This window comes from Arachis hypogaea, chromosome 3 (genome assembly GCF_003086295.3).
Source record: "Arachis hypogaea cultivar Tifrunner chromosome 3, arahy.Tifrunner.gnm2.J5K5, whole genome shotgun sequence".
Classification (NCBI taxonomy): domain Eukaryota; kingdom Viridiplantae; phylum Streptophyta; class Magnoliopsida; order Fabales; family Fabaceae; genus Arachis; species Arachis hypogaea.
In genome coordinates this window covers 98491300-98505027 of record NC_092038.1, presented here as the reverse complement: position 1 = coordinate 98505027, position 13728 = coordinate 98491300, and the positions used below count along the sequence as shown (strand labels likewise).

General features: G+C 39.2%; 1 non-coding gene across 1 annotated transcript; it reads left to right on the top strand.

Moving 5' to 3' along the window:
- The first annotated feature begins 11014 nt into the window (after positions 1-11014).
- On the top strand, positions 11015-11118 carry LOC112793545 (small nucleolar RNA R71). The gene has a single exon (XR_003198235.1). It is a non-coding gene; the product is annotated as a small nucleolar RNA R71 (small nucleolar RNA).
- The last annotated feature ends 2610 nt before the right edge of the window (positions 11119-13728 follow it).

The window sequence follows — 13728 nt, the reverse complement described above, 5'->3', positions numbered from 1 at the left end:
GGAGGCAACCAAGAAGCCTATGGAAAGCAACAAAAAGTTAACAGAGAAAGAGGAAGCCAACAACAAAGAAGTGACAACAAGCAAGCAAACTTCAGAGAAGCTCAAAGAGAGGGATGATCAAGAGAAGCCTGAAGAGGGAGAGAAGCAACCAGAAATCTCAAAAAAAGAGAACGAAGCAATAGAAGGACCATCTCAAGGACAGAAGCAAGTGGAGAAGACTTTCACACCTCCCTTGCCGTATCCCTAAAGGTTCAACAAAGAAACTAAGGACCAACACTTCCCTAAATTCCTTGAAGTCTTCAAGAAATTGGAGATTAATATCCCTCTGGCAGAAGCATTAGAGCAGATGCCTCTATATGCAAAGTTCTTGAAAGAGCTTATCAATAAAAAGAGAAGTTGGCATGGGAAGAAAACTATATTGCTCACTGAAGAATGAAGTGCATTAATCCAGAAAGGGCTTCCCCCAAAACTAGAAGACCCTGGAAGCTTTTTCCTACCTTGTACCATTGGCAACATAAGCATCAATAAAGCAATGTGTGACTTAGGAGCTAGCATCAATCTAATGCCCTCTTCTCTGATGAAAAGGTTATGCATAGAGGAGATAAAGTCTATACAGATGTCACTAGAGCTAGTGGACAAGTCTGTGGTGTTTCCTAAAGGTGTGATTGAAAACCTTTTGGTCAAAGTGGATAAGTTTATATTCCCTGCAGACTTTGTGATTCTGGACCTAGATGAAGAAGTAGGTGATTCCATCATACTAGAAAGACCATTTTTGGCTACAGCAAGGGCTATTATAGATGTAGAAAAAGAGAAATTGACCCTAAGAATGCATGATGAAAGCCTTACTCTGAGTGTTTTTCTAGAAACACAGCAATCTGATGAAAAAAAAAAGCTGCATGGAGATCAACAAAGAAGACTTTTAGTAGAAGGAAGAAACCAACAAGACACTCATTGATTCCCTTCCAAAGAAAGAAATAAGCAACAAGGCAGAACAAAAGGAGAAGGAGACTGAGCAGAGTGATGAGGGAAAGCAAGAAGAAATTGAAGTGTTAACCGCTGTGAAGGAAAGTCCCAAAATGCAGTCTACTGTCAAAGAAAAAGGATCAACACAAAGAAGAAAGAAAAGCAAGAAAAAGGCTCAAAAGGGGGTGGAAGAACAAAAAGATCCTAACTGAGGGATTTTCGAAGGGAGATAATGTACAGTTAATCTACCAACAGTTGAGAACAAACCAACAAACTGATTACTACTACAATGTCAGCAGGAAACTCTCACTAGAGCATGCATAAAATGAACATAAAGGCATTGGAAGGAAGCTCACAGTGAGGGGAGACAAGCTGAGACACTACAGTCATCAACCACCCTAATGAAGGCCCAATGTCAAGCTAATGATAATAAAAGAGTGCTCAATGGGAGGCAGCCCATGATTTAATATTTTTGTCTTGTTTTAAATCCAATAATCAATGATCCCGCTAGCATGAATTTGAATTCTCATGAACATATCTGAAAATTGCATGCACTATCTTGAAGCATATGCTAGATATCTAAGTTTGGTAGTGCCTGAAGGCACTCCAAAATAGCTTTTCAAGCTTTCTTAGAATATATGCTTATTCATTTTGATGAAGTATATAGCCAAACATTAAGTTTGGTGTCTGCACATGCATTAAATTTTAAAGGAATCAATTTTTGTTCATAAGATCAAATTTATGAATAGATGGATCATACATTGTTTTATTTTAGGAGTTTATGATAGAAATAAAAATGTTCCTTACGATGAATATACCAATTGTGATGAATTACTTGCATTTTACATTGATCCCTTATCAAGGAACAAGTTTGGTGTTCACCAAATCTTAGTTCACTATCTAAGGAGCACAATTGTTTCTTTATGAATAAGGAGCATGATAAATTGTTTAAATGATTCTCACCACACCACCATGCCACTTTTAAATCCTAAGGCTCACTATTTTGTTGATTTAATTGAATAGAAAAAGAAGATTGAGAAGAGGACAAAAAGGAGGGAAGTCACGGCTATGACAATGCAATGGAGGGTGATCACATATGCTTAGAGAAGTGTGCCCCTTGGAAAACAAAATCTGCATGCATGTACCTTTGGAGGCCGAACCTCATGCAGCCAATGGGGAAGGAATCATTGTCAACCTTTAACTATGCATGCAAGCCGTCCATCTCATGAGTTTCCTATAATGTTTAGCTCAATCTTCACCCTTCATGGCCTTAACCGAATTGCACTATTCAAGTGTGTTTTTGTTCAAAGCCTTGGTGCCTTGTCTATAAATAAATTGAGACACTTCATGAGCTACACATTCATACAAGCCTTCCTCACACTTTAAGCATCTAGTTCACTCTTCTCCTACCCCATAAACACGTTCAACAACACCCGTTTTCCCAAAACAGCATATCATTTCCCATTCCTTTCACAACAAAACCGAACCTCACCTCCACCAAAGTTCATCCTTGCTTCTTCTTTCTTTTTAAACTCATGGCTCCATCAAGCTCTAGTAGAAGAAAAGGAAAGGAACCAATGGTGGACGAACCCCCAACCCATGATATAAAGATATTTAAATCTCAGTTTCATGAAGCAAGATATCATAGGCTCAAGAAATCAAAACATGTAATTACTGAGATGGGCTTCAGACTGAGGGAAGGAGAGTATCCTATCATGAAGTAAATTACTAAGGAAAGGAGGTGGGGACTTCTATGTGATCCTTTCACAGACATCAGTACAGTCATGATCAGGAAATTTTACGCAAATATTGTGAAACAAAGAAAGGACAGCCACCCTTATAAGAGTAATGTTAGAGGTGTTGAGGTGGATTTTAGTCCATCATCATTTATGAGGGTCCTACAGTTGAGGAGAATAACTTATGGAGAGCTTAGCTTTGAGGATAGAATGCAGGGAGAGAATGACCCTGATGAGATATTACAAGGGTTATGCACGGAAGGCACAGATTGGGAAAGAGACTCAAAGGGAGCCCTAAGCCACTTGAAAAGGCTAGATCTCATCTTAAAGCCAAGGGGTGGTATGAGATAGTAAGAAGATCTATACTCCCTATTGGAAACACCTCAGCGGTCATAGTCAAGCGAGCCCTCTTGACATACTGCATCATACATGGCGGAGAAATCAACCTCTCACAACTCATAGCCGACAGTATTCAGGAGATGGCTGAAAACACAAGCAAATCGGGTAGGCTTGGTCATCCAAGCACCATTCTAAGGCTATACAACAGGGCTGGGGTGCTCTTTGAAGATGAAGACACAGAGAAAGTAATAAGAGGAAAAGGAATCACAAAGAGAAGCATGGAAGGTATTACTGAAGATGATGACTGGTGCACGAAATTGTGATCTCAATGGCGCCAACAACTTGGTACGCACAATTGTAATCTCAACTCTTTTTCACAACTTTGCACAACTAACCAGCAAGTGCATTGGGTCGTCCAAGTAATAAACCTTACGTGAGTAAGGGTCGATCCCACAGAGATTGTCGGCTTGAAGCAAGCTATGGTCATCTTGTAAATCTCAGTCATGTAGATTCAAATGGTTATGGATTTTTAATAATTTAAAAGATAAATAAGCATAAAATAAAGATAAAGATACTTATGTAATTCATTGGTGGGAATTTCAGATAAGCGTATGGAGATTCGTTGTTCCTTCTGAATCTCTGCTTTCCTATTACCTTCATCCAATCCTTCATACTCCTTTTTATGGCAAGCTGTATGTTGGGTGTCGCTGTTGTCAATGGCTACTTCCCGTCCTCTCAGTGAAAATGGTCCTCTACGGTTTCTGTACGGTAATCAACTGTCGGATTTCTCATCTCGGATGAAAAATACCATGCACAGATATCGTATGGCTAATCAGCTGTTGGTTATCGATCATGTCAGAATAGGATTTACTATCCTTTTGTGTCTGTCACTATGCCCTACAGTTGCGAGTTTGAAGCTCGCCACAGTCATCCCATCACAGATCCTACTCAGAATACCACAGACAAGGTTTAGACTTTCAGGATCTCAGGAATGCTGCCAATGGATTCTAGCCTATACCACGAAGATACAAATCTTAGATTTAGATGCCCCATTGCAGAGGAGAGTCGATGTGAATCGTTGATTAGAATCCCAAAAGATATACATTCAAGCTTGTTTTTATATAGAACGGAAGTGGTTGTCAATCACGCGTTCATCACATTCATCATGTTCTTGTGTGCGAATGAATATATTAGAATAAGAATAAGCATGAATTGAGTAGAAGAACAATAGTACTTGCATTAATACTCGAGGAACAGCAGAGCTCCATGGTGGACGAAATTGTGATCACTTGTATGTATTTATAAAAGATGTATACTCTGAGGGCATTGTTTATTTTCTTCACAATCTCGTTCAACTAACCAGCAAGTGTACTGGGTCGTCCAAGTAATAACCTTACGTGAGTAAGGGTCGAATCCACAGAGATTGTTGGTATGAAGCAAGCTATGGTCACCTTGCAAATCTCAGTCAGGCAGAAAAAAGAGGAATTGTAATTATAATAATTAAAAAGGAATAATAAAAGGGATAGAACACTTATGCAGATTCATTGGTGGGAATTTCAGATAAGCGGATGGAGATGCTGTAGAGCTCTTGGACACCTGCTCTCCTACTCCTTCTACTCAATCCTTCTCACTCCTTTCCATGGCAAGCTTTGTATAGGGGTTCACCATCAACTGTGGCTACTTTCATTCCTCACGGGGAAATAACCTGTGCGGCTGTCACTCGCACAGCTAACCAGTCTGGAGGCATCACCCGTGGCTGATGGCTACATCCCATCCTCGCAGTGAAAACTATGCAACGCACTCTGTCACAGTACGGCTAATCACCGGTTGGTTCCCGCTCCTACTGGAATAGAATCCCTCTTTTGCGTCTGTCACCAACGCCCAGCAGGTTAAAGTTTGAAGCACGTCACGGTCATTCATGATCGGAATCCTACTCGGAACACCACAGACAAGGTTGGACTTTCCGGACTCCCAGGATCCTACTCGGAACACCACAGACAAGGTTGGACTTTCCGGATCCAGATGAATGCCGCCAACTATCTAACTTATACCACGAAGATTCTGTTGGGGAATCTAAGAGATATACATTCAAGCTCTGTTGCATGTAGAACGGACATGGTTGTCAATCACGCGCGTTCATAATTGAGAATGATAATGAGGGTAATCTGACTCATCACATTCATCATGTTCTTGGGTACGAATGAATATCTTGGAATAAGAATAAGAGAGAATTGAATAAAAGAAGATAGAATTTCATTAATACTTGAGGTACAGCAGAGCTCCACACCCTTAATCTATGGTGTGCAGAAACTCCACCGTTGAAAATACATAAGCAAAGAGTCCAGGCATGGCCGAATGGCCAGCCCTCTCTAACGTGATCACATGATCAAAATACAATCCAGGATGTCTAATACAATAGATAAATGTCCTATATATACTAGACTAGCTACTAGGGTTTACATGAGTAAGTAATTGATGCATAAATCCACTTCCGGGGCCCACTTGGTGTGTGCTTGGGCTGAGCTTGATGAATTCACGTGCTAAGGCATATCTTGGCGTTGAACTCTGAGTTATGACGTGTTTTGGGCGTTCAACTCCGGATCATGACGTTTTTCTGGCGTTTAACTCCAGACAGCAGCATGAACTTGGCGTTCAACGCCAAGTTACGTCGTCATTCTTCGAATAAAGTATGGACTATTATATATTGCTGGAAAGCCCTGGATGTCTACTTTCCAACGCCGTTAAGAGCGCGCCAATTGGAGTTCTGTAGCTCCAGAAAATCCATTTCGAGTGCAGGGAGGTCAGATTCCAACAGCATCAGCAGTCCTTTTGTCAGCCTTCTTCAGAGTTTTGCTCAAATCCCTCAATTTCAGTCAGAATTTACCTGAAATCACAGAAAAGCACACAAACTCATAGTAAAGTCCAGAAATGTGAATTTAACATAAAAACTAATGAAAACATCCCTAAAAGTAGCTCAAACTTACTAAAAACTATATGAAAACAATGCCAAAAAGCGTATAAATTATCCGCTCATCACAACACCAAACTTAAATTGTTGCTTGTCCCCAAGCAACTGAAAATCAAATAGGATAAAAAGAAGAGAGTATACTATAAAGTCCAAAATATCAATGAATATTAATTTAATTAGATGAGCGGGACTTGTAGCTTTTTGCTTCTGAACAGTTTTGGCATCTCACTTTTTCCTTTGAAGTTTAGAGTGATTGGCTTCTCTAGGAACTTAGAATTTCAGATAGTGTTATTGACTTTCCTAGTTAGGCATGTTGATTCTTGAACACAGCTACTTTATGAGTCTTGGCTGTGGCCCTAAGCACTTTGTCTTCCAGTATTACCACCGGATACACAAATGCCACAGACACATAACTGGGTGAACCTTTTCAGATTGTGACTCAGCTTTGCTAAAGTCCCCAGTTAGTGGTGTCCAGAGCTCTTAAGCACACTCTTTTGCTTTGGATCACGACTTTAACCACTCAGTCTCAAGCTTTTCACTTGGACCTTCATGACACAAGCACATGGTTAGGGACAGCTTGATTTAGCCGCTTAGGCCTGGATTTTATTTCCTTGGGCCCTCCTATCCATTGATGCTCAAAGCCTTGGATCCTTGCTACCCTTGCCTTTTGGTTTTAAGGGCTATTGGCTTTTTCTGCTTGCTTTTTCTTTCTATTTTATATTTTTTTTTTTCGCCATTTTTTTTTCTTTTTTTTTTTTCACTGCTTTTTCTTGCTTCAAGAATCAATTCATGAATTTTTCAGTTCATCAATAACATTTCTCTTTGTTCATCATTCTTTCAAGAGCCAACAATTTTAACACTCATAAACAACAAGATCAAAAATATGCACTGTTCAAGCATTCATTCAGAAAACAAAAATTATTGCCACCACATCAATATAATTAAATTAAATTCACTAATAATTTCGAAAATTATGTACTTCTTGTTCTTTTGAATTAAAACATTTTTCTTTTAAGAGAGGTGAAAGACTAATGGATTTTATTCATAGCTTTAAGGCATGGTTTACACACTAATGATCATGAAGTAGAAACACAAAAACATAGATAAACATAACACTTAAAAACCGAAAACAGAAAGAAAATAAAGAACAAGGAATGAATCCACCTCTTAGTGGCGTCTTCTTCTTGAAGGACCAATGATGTTCTTTAACTCTTCTATGTCCCTTCCTTGCCTTTGTTGCTCCTCTCTCATAGCTCTTTGATCTTCTCTTATTTCTTGGAGAGTGAGGGCGTGTTCATGGTGTTCCACCCTTAGTTGTTCCACGTTTTGGCTCAAGTCTTCTAAGGAGGTACTGAGTTGCTCCCAATAGTTGTTGGGAGGAAAGTGCATTCCATGAGGCATTTGTTGATGAACTTCCTCATGTTCTCCTTGGGGGCCGTGAGGGACTTCCCTTGTTTGCTCCATCCTTTTCTTGGTGATGGGCTTGTCTTCTTCAATGGAGACATCTCCATCTATGATAACTCCAGCTGAATAACATAGATGGCATATGAGGTGGGGGAAGGCTAGCCGTGCCATGTATGAAGGCTTGTCAGCTATTTTGTAGAGTTCATTGGCTATGACTTCATGAACCTCTACTTCCTCTCCAATCATGATGCTATGAATCATGATTGCCCGATCCACAGTAACTTCAGATCGGTTGCTTGTAGGGATGATGGATCTTTGGATGAACTCCAGCCATCCTCTAGCTACAGGCTTGAGGTCCAGTCTTCTTAGTTGGACTGGTTTGCCTTTGGAGTCTACTCTCCATTGGGCGCCTTCCACACAAATGTCCATTAGGACTTGGTCCAACCTTTGATTGAAGTTGACCCTCCTTGTGTAGGGGCGTTCATCACCTTGCATCATGGGTAGATGAAACGCCAACCTCACATTTTCCGGACTGAAATCTAAGTATTTCCCCCGAACCATTGTGAGATAGTTCTTTGGATTCGGGTTCATACTTTGATCATGGTTCCTAGTGATCCATGCATTAGCATAGAACTCTTGAACCATCAATAATCCGACTTGTTGCATGGGGTTGGTTATGACTTCCCACCCTCTTCTTTGGATCTCATGTCGGATTTCCGGATACTCATTCTTTTTGAGTTTGAAGGGGACCTCAGGGATCACCCTCTTCTTTGCCACAACATCATAGAAGTGGTCTTGGTGGCTCTTGGAGATGAATCTCTCCTTTTCCCATGATTCGGAAGTGGAAGCTTTTGCCTTCCCTTTTCCTTTTCTTGAGGAAACTCCGGTCTTGGGTGCCATTGATGGTGAATGAAAAATAAAAAGCTAGGCTTTTTACCACACCAAACTTAAAATTTGCTCGTCCTCGAGCAAAAAGAAAAGAAGAGTAGAAGAAGAAGAAGAAGAAAATGTGATTAGAGAGGGAGAAGGGGGGTTCGGTTATGTATAGAAGAAGGGGTTATGTTGTGTGAAAATGAAGAAGAAAAGGGAGGTATTTATAGGGAGGGGGGAAGGGTTAGGTTTCGGCCATTTTGGGTGGGAATGGGTGGGAAATTGAATTTGAATGTAGTGGGGGTAGGTGGGGTTTATGGGGAAGAGGAGGTTGATGTGAGTGGTGCATGGGGTAATTGGGAAGAGAAATTGATGTGATTGGTGAAGGTTTTTGGGAAGGGTGACATTGAGAATGAGATTTGGATTAGGAGAGTGTGAATAGGATTAAAAGAAAAGGTAGGTGGGGATCCTGTGGGGTCCACAGATCCTGAGGTAGGGATCCTGTGGGGTCCACAGGTCCTGAGGTGAAAAGAAATACCATTCCTTCACCCTATAGGCGTGTAAATTGCCTTCATGCACCATTCTGGCGTTCAAACGCCCATTGGTGCATGTTCTGGGCGTTAAACGCCCATGTGATGCTTGATTCTGGCGTTGAACGCCAGTTTCAAGCTTGTTTCTGGCGTTCAGCGCCAGATTGTCCTCTGCGTGCGCATCCTGGCGTTAAACGCCAGGATGTAGCTTGTTTTGGGCGTTCAGCGCCAGGAAGATGCTCTGTTCTGGCGTTGAACGCCCGCCAGATGCATCTTCTGGGCGTTGAACGCCGGCCCGCGCGTCGTCCAGGGTGAAAAATTTTTTTTCTTCTGTTTTTGACTCTGTTTTTAATTTTTTTGATTTTTTTCGTGACTCCTCATGATCATGTACCTAATTAAACATAAAAATAACAAAGAAACAAAATAAAATAAAATTAGATAAATAAAATTGGGTTGCCTCCCAACAAGCGCTTCTTTAATGTCAATAGCTTGACAGTGGCTCTCATGGAGCCACAGAGCAATCAAGTCAATGTTGTCTAGTCCCAACACCAAACTTAGAGTTTGGATATGGGGTTTGAACACCAAACTTAGAGTTTGGTTGTGGCTTCACAACACCAAACTTAGAGTTTGACTGTGTGGGCTCTTCTTGACCTTGAACTGAGAGAAGCTCTTCATGCTTACTCTCTTTTGTCACAGAGGGATTGCCATGTGCTTGAAACACAAGGTATTCTCCATTTAATTGAAGGACTAACTCTCCTCTGTTGACATCTATCACAGCTTCTGCTGTGGCTAGGAAAGGTCTTCCTAGGATGATGCATTCATCATCTTCCTTCCTAGTATCTAGGATTAGGAAATCAGCAGGGATGTAAAAGTCTTCAACTTTTACTAGCACGTCCTCTACTATCCCATGAGCTTCTCTCATGGATTTATCTGCCAATTGTAATGAGAACAAGGCAGGTTGTACCTCAATGATTCTTAGCTTCTCCATTACAGAGAGTGGCATAAGGTTTATCCCTGACCCAAGATCACGTAGAGCTTTCTCAAAGCTCATGGTGCCAATGGTGCAAGGTATTAAGAACTTGCCAGGATCTTGTTTCTTTTGAGGTAGAGTTTCCTGAATCCAAGTTTCTAATTCATTAATGAGCAAGGGAGGTTTACTTTCCAAAGTCTCATTACCAAACAGCTTGGCATTCAGTTTCATGATAGCTCCTAGATATTGAGCAACTTGCTCACTAGTCACATCTTCATCCTCTTCAGAGGATGAATAATTGTCAGAGCTCATGAATGGCAGAAGGAGATTGAATGGAATCTCTATGGTCTCTGCATGAGCCTCAGATTCCTCAGGATCCTTATTAGGAAGCTCCTTCTTGCTTGGAGGACGTCCCAGGAGTTCTTTCTCACTAGGATTTTCGTCCTCCTCCTCCTTTGTGCTTTCGGCCATGTTGACTAAGTCAATGGCTTTGCACTCTCCTTTTGGATTCTCTTCTGTATTACTTGGGAGAATACTGGGAGGAGTTTCAATAACTTTCTTACTCAGCTGGCCTACTTGTGCCTCCAAATTTCTAATGGAGGATCTTGTTTCATTCATGAAACTGAAGGTGGCCTTTGACAGATCAGAGACTATATTAGCTAAATTAGAATTATTTTGTTCAGAATTCTCTGTCTGTTGCTGAGAAGATGATAGATATGGCTTACTATTATTCAGCCTATTGCGTCCACCATTGTTAAAACCTTGTTGAGGTTTTTGTTGATCCTTCCAGGAGAAATTTGGATGATTTCTCCATGATGGGTTATAGGTATTTCCATATGGTTCACCCAGATAATTAACCTCTGCCATGGCAGGGTTCTCAGGATCATAAGCTTCTTCAGAAGCTACCTCTCTAGTACTGTTGGATGCATGTTGCAATCCATTCAGATTTTGAGAGATCATGTTGACCTGTTGAGTCAACACTTTGTTCTGAGCCATTATGGCATTCAGAGCATCAATTTCAAGAACTCCCTTCTTCTGAGGGACCCCAGTATTCACGGAATTCCTCTCAGAGGTATACATGAACTGGTTGTTTGCAACCATGTCAATGAGTTCTTGAGCCTCTTCAGGCGTTTTCTTCAGGTGAATAGATCCACCTGCAGAATGGTCCAGTGACATTTTCGAAAATTCAGAGAGACCATAATAGAATATATCTAATAGGGTCCATTCTGAAAACATGTCAGATGGACATCTCTTGGTCAGCTGCTTGTATCTTTCCCAAGCTTCATAGAGGGATTCACCATCTTTTTGTTTGAAAGTTTGAACATCCACTCTCAGCTTGCTCAGCTTTTGAGGAGGAAAGAATTTATCTAAGAAGGCAGTGACCAGCTTATCCCAGGAGTCCAGGCTATCCTTAGGTTGTGAATCCAACCATATTCTAGCTCTGTCTCTTACAGCAAAAGGGAAAAGCATGAGTCTGTAGACTTCAGGATTAACTCCATTCGTCTTTACAGTATCACAGACTTGCAAGAATTCAGTTAAAAACTGATAAGGATCTTCAGATGGAAGTCCATAAAACTTGCAGTTTTGTTGCATTAATGCAACTAGTTGAGGCTTAAGCTCAAAGTTATTGGCTCCAATGGCAGGAATGGAGATGCTTTTTCCATCAAACTTGGATGTTGGCTTTGTGAAGTCACCAAGCATTCTCCTTGCATTATTATTATTATTATTTTCGGCTGCCATCTCCTTCTCTTGTTCGAAAATTTCTGAAAGGTTGTTTCTGGATTGTTGTAATTTAGCTTCTCTTAATTTTCTCTTCAGAGTCCTTTCAGGTTCTGGATCAACTTCAACAAGAGTGCCCTTTTCCTTGTTCCTGCTCATAAGAAAGAGAAGAAAACAGAAAAGAAAGAGGAATACTCTATGTCACAGTATAGAGATTCCTTTATGTTAGTAGAAGAAGAAAGGGGTAGAGTGGAAAAGAAACACAACTGTGAGGATGGCAGAGATGTGAGGATGTGAATGAAGAGAGGTGAAGAGAAGTGTTAGTAATTAAATAATTAAATAGAAGAAGAAAAGAGAAAGAAATTTTCGAAAATAATTTTGAAAAAATGGTTAGTGATTTTCGAAAATTAAAGATGAGATGAGATTAAAATTAGAATTTAAAACAATTAAAAAGAATTTTTGAAAAAGAGGGAAAAGTAGTTAGGTGGTTTTGAAAAAGATAAGAAACAAACAAGGAGTTAGTTAGTTGATTGAAAAAGATTTGAAATCAAATTTTGAAAAAGATAAGAAGATAGGAGGTTAGATAAGATATTTTGAAATCAAATTTTGAAAAAGATAAAATTTTTGAAAAAGATAAGATAAAAGATAAAAAGATATATTTGAAAAAGATATTTAAAAAAAAAAGATTTAATTTTAAAAATTACTTAACTAACAAGAAACTACAAGATAAGATTCTAGAATTTAAAGATTGAACCTTTCTTAACAAGAAAGTAACAAACTTCAAATTTTTGAACCAATCACATTAATTGTTAGCTAATTTTCGAAAATTTGATAAAAAGATAAGAAAAAGATTTTGAAAATATTTTGAAAAATATTTTTGAAATTTTTGAAAATGCTAAAAAAATGAAAAAGATATGATTTTTGAAAAAGATTTTGAAAAGATAAGATTTTTAAAATTGAAATTTTGACTTGACTTGTAAGAAACAACTAATTTTTAAAATTTTTTGACCAAGTCAACCCAAAATTTCGAAATTTTAGAGGAAAATAAGGAAAAGATATTTTTGATTTTTAAATATTGAATGAAAAACACAAAAATGACCCAAAACATGAAAATTTTGGATCAAGACACAAGATTCATGCAAGAATGCTATGAATGTCAAGATGAACACCAAGAACACTATGAAGATCATGATGAACATCAAGAACATAATTTTGAAAAATTTTTGATGCAAAGAAAACATGCAAGACACCAAACTTAGAAATCTTTAATGCATGAAAATTATGAATGCAAAAATGCACATGAAAAACAACAAAAGACACAAAACAAGAAATCATCAAGATCAAACAAGAGGACTTGTCAAGAACAACTTGAAGATCATGAAGAACACTATGAATGCATGAATTTTCGAAAACAATGCAAGAAAAATTTTAAAAGCATGCAATTGACACCAAACTTAAAAATTAACACAAGACTCAAACAAGAAACACAAAATATTTTTGATTTTTATGATTTTCTAATTTTTTTGTATTTTTATTGATTTTTTTCGAAAAACATTTTTGGAAAAACGAAAAATAAAAGAAAAATTTTGAAAAAGATTTTTGAAAAGAAAATTACCTAATCTGAGCAACAAGATGAACCGTCAGTTGTCCATACTCGAACAATCCCCGGCAACGGCGCCAAAAACTTGGTGGACGAAATTGTGATCACTTGTATGTATTTATAAAAGATGTATACTCTGAGGGCATTGTTTATTTTCTTCACAATCTCGTTCAACTAACCAGCAAGTGTACTGGGTCGTCCAAGTAATAACCTTACGTGAGTAAGGGTCGAATCCACAGAGATTGTTGGTATGAAGCAAGCTATGGTCACCTTGCAAATCTCAGTCAGGCAGAAAAAAGAGGAATTGTAATTATAATAATTAAAAAGGAATAATAAAAGGGATAGAACACTTATGCAGATTCATTGGTGGGAATTTCAGATAAGCGGATGGAGATGCTGTAGAGCTCTTGGACACCTGCTCTCCTACTCCTTCTACTCAATCCTTCTCACTCCTTTCCATGGCAAGCTTTGTATAGGGGTTCACCATCAACTGTGGCTACTTTCATTCCTCACGGGGAAATAACCTGTGCGGCTGTCACTCGCACAGCTAACCAGTCTGGAGGCATCACCCGTGGCTGATGGCTACATCCCATCCTCGCAGTGAAAACTATGCAACGCACTCTGTCACA